Below are 6,803 nucleotides of genomic sequence, written 5' to 3'. Positions count from 1 at the left end.
ATTATCTTATCTTCTCTCCTGTCATCACTAGTTTTATATTACCTACTCTACTGTCATCACTGGCATTATCTTACCTACCTTCCTGTCATCTCATGTATTATCTTACCTACTCTCCTGTCATCACTGGTATTATCTTACTTTCTCTCCTGTCATAACTGGTACTATCTTACCTTCTCGCCTGTCATCACTGGTAATATATTACCTACTGAACTGTCATCGCTGGTATTATCTTACCTTCTTTCCTGATATCACTGGTATTATATTACCTTCTCTCCTGTCATCACTGTTATTATCTTACCTACCTTTGGGCATCACTGGTATTATCTTACGTTCTTTCATGTCATCACCGGTATTATCCTACGTTCTTTCATGTCATCACTGGTGGTATCTTACCTACTCTTCTGTCATCACTGGTGGTATCTCACCTACTCTACATTCATCACTGGTATTATCTTACCTACTCTACTCTCCTCACTGGTATTATCGTAGCTACTCTACTGTCATCACTAGTATTATCTTACCTTCTCTCCTGTCATCCCTGTTATTATCTTACTCTACTGTCATTACTAGTATTATCTTACCTAATCTACTGTCATCACTAGTATTATCTAACCTTCTTTCCTGTAATCACTATTATTATTTTACTCTACTGTCATCACTAGTATTATCTTACTCTACTGTCATCACTAGTATTATCTTACTTAATCTACTGTCATCACTGGCATTATCTTACCTATTCTTCTGTCATAACTGGTATTATCTTTCCTACTCTCCTGTCATCACTGGTATTATCCTACCCACCCCCCTGTCATCACTGGTATTATCTTTCTTTCTCTCCTGTCATTACAGGTATTATCCTACCTTCTCTCCTGTCATCACTGGTATTATCTTACCTACTTTTGGGCATCACTGGTATTATCTTACGTTCTTTCATGTCATCACCGGTATTATCTTACGTTCTTTCATGTCATCACTGGTGGTATCTTACCTACTCTTCTGTCATCATTGGTATTATCGTAGCTACTCTACTGTCATCACTGGTATTATCTTACTCTCCTGTCATCACTAGTAGTATCTTACCTAATCTACTGTCATCACTAGTATTATCTTACCTAATCTACTGTCATCACTAGTATTATCTTACCGTCTTTCCTGTCATCACTAGTATTATCTTGCCTAATCTACTGTCATCACTAGTATTATCTTACCTAATCTATTGTCATCACTGGTATTATCTTACCATCTTTCCTGTCATCACTAGTATTATCTTACCAACTCTCCTGTCATCACTGGTATTATCTTATCTTTTCTAATGTCATCACTGGTTTTATCTTACCTATTCTACTGTTATCACTGGCTTTATCTTACCTACCCTCCTGTCATCACTAGCATTACCTTCTCCTCTTGTCATCAATTGTATTACCTTACCTATTCTCCTGTCATCATTGGTATTATCTTACTTTCTCTCCTATCATCACTAGTATTATCTTACCAACTCTACTGTCATCATTGGTATTATCTTACGTTTACTCGTTCATCAATGGTATTATCTTACCTTCTCTCCTGAAATCACTGCTATTATCTTACCTATTTTCCTGTCATCACTGGAATTATCTTTCCTACTTTCCTGTCATCACTGGTATTATCTTACCCACCATCCTGTCATCACTGGTATTATCATACCTTCTCTTCTGTCATCACTGGTATTATCTTACCTTCTCTTCTGTCATCACTGGCATTATCTTACGTTCTTTCATGTCATCACTGGTATTATCTTATCTACTCCTCTTTCATCACTGCTATTATCATACCTACTCTGCTCTCATCACTGGTATTATCGTAGCTACTCTACTGTCATCATTAGTATTATCTTAAATTCTCTCCTGTCATCACTAGTATTATCTTACTTACTCTACTGTCATCACTAGTATTATCTTACCTAATCAACTGTCATCACTAGTATTATCTTACCTTCTCTCCTATCAACACTGGTATTATCTTACTTTATCTACTGTCATCACTAGTATTATCTTACCTCATCTACTGTCATCACTGGTATTATCTTACCATCTTTCCTGTCATCACTGGTATTATCTAACCTACTCTCCTATCATCACTGATATTATCTTACCAACTCTCTTGTCATCACTGGTATTATCTTATCTTCTCTCCTGTCATCACTAGTTTTATATTACCTACTCTACTGTCATCACTGGCATTATCTTACCTACCTTCCTGTCATCTCATGTATTATCTTACCTACTCTCCTCTCATCACTGGTATTATCATACTTTCTCTCCTGTCATAACTGGTACTATCTTACCTTCTCACCTGTCATCACTGGTAATATATTACCTACTGAACTATCATCGCTGGTATTATCTTACCTACTTTCCTGATATCACTGGTATTATATTACCTTCTGTCCTGTCATCACTGGTATTATCTTACCTACTTTTGGGCATCACTGGTATTATCTTACGTTCTTTCATGTCATCACCAATATTATCTTACGTTCTTTCATGTCATCACTGGTGGTATCTTACCTACTCTTCTGTCATCACTGGTGGTATCTCACCTACTCTACTGTCATCACTGGTATTATCTTACCTACTCTACTCTCCTCACTGGTATTATCGTAGCTACTCTACTGTCATGACTAGAATTATCTTACCTTTTCTCCTGTCATCCCTGTTATTATCTTACTCTACTGTCATTACTAGTATTATCTTACTCTACTTTCATTACTTGTATTATCTTACCTAATCTACTGTCATCACTAGTATTATCTTACCTAATCTACTGTCATCACTAGTATTATCTTACCGTCTTTCCTGTCATCACTAGTATTATCTTGCCTAATCTACTGTCATCACTAGTATTATCTTACCTAATCTATTGTCATCACTGGTATTATCTTACCATCTTTCCTGTCATCACTAGTATTATCTTACCAACTCTCCTGTCATCACTGGTATTATCTTATCTTTTCTAATGTCATCACTGGTTTTATCTTACCTATTCTACTGTTATCACTGGCTTTATCTTACCTACCCTCCTGTCATCACTAGCATTACCTTCTCCTCTTGTCATCAATTGTATTACCTTACCTATTCTCCTGTCATCATTGGTATTATCTTACTTTCTCTCCTATCATCACTAGTATTATCTTACCAACTCTACTGTCATCATTGGTATTATCTTACGTTTACTCGTTCATCAATGGTATTATCTTACCTTCTCTCCTGAAATCACTGCTATTATCTTACCTATTTTCCTGTCATCACTGGAATTATCTTTCCTACTTTCCTGTCATCACTGGTATTATCTTACCCACCATCCTGTCATCACTGGTATTATCATACCTTCTCTTCTGTCATCACTGGTATTATCTTACCTTCTCTTCTGTCATCACTGGCATTATCTTACGTTCTTTCATGTCATCACTGGTATTATCTTATCTACTCCTCTTTCATCACTGCTATTATCATACCTACTCTGCTCTCATCACTGGTATTATCGTAGCTACTCTACTGTCATCATTAGTATTATCTTAAATTCTCTCCTGTCATCACTAGTATTATCTTACTTACTCTACTGTCATCACTAGTATTATCTTACCTAATCAACTGTCATCACTAGTATTATCTTACCTTCTCTCCTATCAACACTGGTATTATCTTACTTTATCTACTGTCATCACTAGTATTATCTTACCTCATCTACTGTCATCACTGGTATTATCTTACCATCTTTCCTGTCATCACTGGTATTATCTAACCTACTCTCCTATCATCACTGATATTATCTTACCAACTCTCTTGTCATCACTGGTATTATCTTATCTTCTCTCCTGTCATCACTAGTTTTATATTACCTACTCTACTGTCATCACTGGCATTATCTTACCTACCTTCCTGTCATCTCATGTATTATCTTACCTACTCTCCTCTCATCACTGGTATTATCATACTTTCTCTCCTGTCATAACTGGTACTATCTTACCTTCTCACCTGTCATCACTGGTAATATATTACCTACTGAACTATCATCGCTGGTATTATCTTACCTACTTTCCTGATATCACTGGTATTATATTACCTTCTGTCCTGTCATCACTGGTATTATCTTACCTACTTTTGGGCATCACTGGTATTATCTTACGTTCTTTCATGTCATCACCAATATTATCTTACGTTCTTTCATGTCATCACTGGTGGTATCTTACCTACTCTTCTGTCATCACTGGTGGTATCTCACCTACTCTACTGTCATCACTGGTATTATCTTACCTACTCTACTCTCCTCACTGGTATTATCGTAGCTACTCTACTGTCATGACTAGAATTATCTTACCTTTTCTCCTGTCATCCCTGTTATTATCTTACTCTACTGTCATTACTAGTATTATCTTACTCTACTTTCATTACTTGTATTATCTTACCTAATCTACTGTCATCACTAGTATTATCTAACCTTCTTTACTGTAATCACTGGTATTATTTTACTCTACTGTCATCACTAGTATTATCTTACTCTACTGTCATCACTAGTATTATATTACTTAATCTACTGTCATCACTTGCATTATCTTACCTATTCTTCTATCATAACTGGTATTATCTTTCCTACTCTCCTGTCATCACTGGTTTTATCCTACCCACCCACCTGGCATCACTGGTATTATCTTACTTTCTCTCCTGTCATTACAGGTATTATCTTACCTTCTCTCCTGTCATCACTGGTAATATTTTACCTACTTTTGGGCATCACTGGTATTATCTTACGTTCTTTCATGTCATCACCGGTATTATCTTACGTTCTTTCATGTCATCACTGGTGGTATCTTACCTACTCTTCTGTCATCATTGGTATTATCGTAGCTACTCTACTGTCATCACTGGTATTATCTTACTCTCCTGTCATCACTAGTAGGATCTTACCTAATCTACTGTCATCACTAGTATTATCTTACCTAATCTACTGTCATCACTAGTATTATCTTACCGTCTTTCCTGTCATCACTAGTATTATCTTGCCTAATCTACTGTCATCACTTGTATTATCTTACCTAATCTATTGTCATCACTGGTATTATCTTACCATCTTTCCTGTCATCACTAGTATTATCTTACCAACTCTCCTGTCATCACTGGTATTATCTTATCTTTTCTATTGTCATCACTGGTTTTATCTTACCTATTCTACTGTTATCACTGGCTTTATCTTACCTACCCTCCTGTCATCACTAGCATTACCTTCTCCTCTGGTCATCAATTGTATTACCTTACCTATTCTCCTGTCATCACTGGTATTATCTTACTTTCTCTCCTATCATCACTAGTATTATCTTACCTACTCTACTGTCATCATTGGTATTATCTTACGTTCACTCGTTCATCTATGGTATTATCTTACCTTCTCTCCTGAAATCACTGCTATTATCTTACCTATTTTCCTGTCATCACTGGTATTATCTTTCCTACTTTCCTGTCATCACTGGTATTATCTTACCCACGCTCCTGTCATCACTGGTATTATCATACCTTCTCTTCTGTCATCACTGGTATTATCTTACCTTCTCTTCTGTCATCACTGGCATTATCTTACGTTCTTTCATGTCATCACTGGTATTATCTTATCTACTCCTCTTTCATCACTGCTATTATCATACCTACTCTGCTCTCATCACTGGTATTATCGTAGCTACTCTACTGTCATCATTAGTATTATCTTAAATTCTCTCCTGTCATCACTAGTATTATCTTACTTACTCTACTGTCATCACTAGTATTATCTTACCTAATCAACTGTCATCACTAGTATTATCTTACCTTCTCTCCTATCAACACTGGTATTATCTTACTTAATCTACTGTCATCACTATTATTATCTTACCTCATCTACGGTCATCACTGGTATTATCTTACCATCTTTCCTGTCATCACTGGTATTATCTAACCTACTCTCCTATCATCACTGATATTATCTTACCAACTCTCTTGTCATCACTGGTATTATCTTATCTTCTCTCCTGTCATCACTAGTTTTATATTACCTACTCTACTGTCATCACTGGCATTATCTTACCTACCTTCCTGTCATCTCATGTATTATCTTACCTACTCTCCTCTCATCACTGGTATTATCTTACTTTCTCTCCTGTCATAACTGGTACTATCTTACCTTCTCACCTGTCATCACTGGTAATATATTACCTACTGAACTATCATCGCTGGTATTATCTTACCTACTTTCCTGATATCACTGGTATTATATTACCTTCTGTCCTGTCATCACTGGTATTATCTTACCTACTTTTGGGCATCACTGGTATTATCTTACGTTCTTTCATGTCATCACCAATATTATCTTACGTTCTTTCATGTCATCACTGGTGGTATCTTACCTACTCTTCTGTCATCACTGGTGGTATCTCACCTACTCTACTGTCATCACTGGTATTATCTTACCTACTCTACTCTCCTCACTGGTATTATCGTAGCTACTCTACTGTCATGACTAGAATTATCTTACCTTTTCTCCTGTCATCCCTGTTATTATCTTACTCTACTGTCATTACTAGTATTATCTTACTCTACTTTCATTACTTGTATTATCTTACCTAATCTACTGTCATCACTAGTATTATCTAACCTTCTTTACTGTAATCACTGGTATTATTTTACTCTACTGTCATCACTAGTATTATCTTACTCTACTGTCATCACTAGTATTATATTACTTAATCTACTGTCATCACTTGCATTATCTTACCTATTCTTCTATCATAACTGGTATTA

Source organism: Procambarus clarkii, chromosome 61, assembly GCF_040958095.1.
Source record: "Procambarus clarkii isolate CNS0578487 chromosome 61, FALCON_Pclarkii_2.0, whole genome shotgun sequence".
In the NCBI taxonomy this organism is placed as follows: Eukaryota; Metazoa; Arthropoda; class Malacostraca; order Decapoda; family Cambaridae; genus Procambarus; species Procambarus clarkii.
This window is presented reverse-complemented; position numbering follows the sequence as displayed.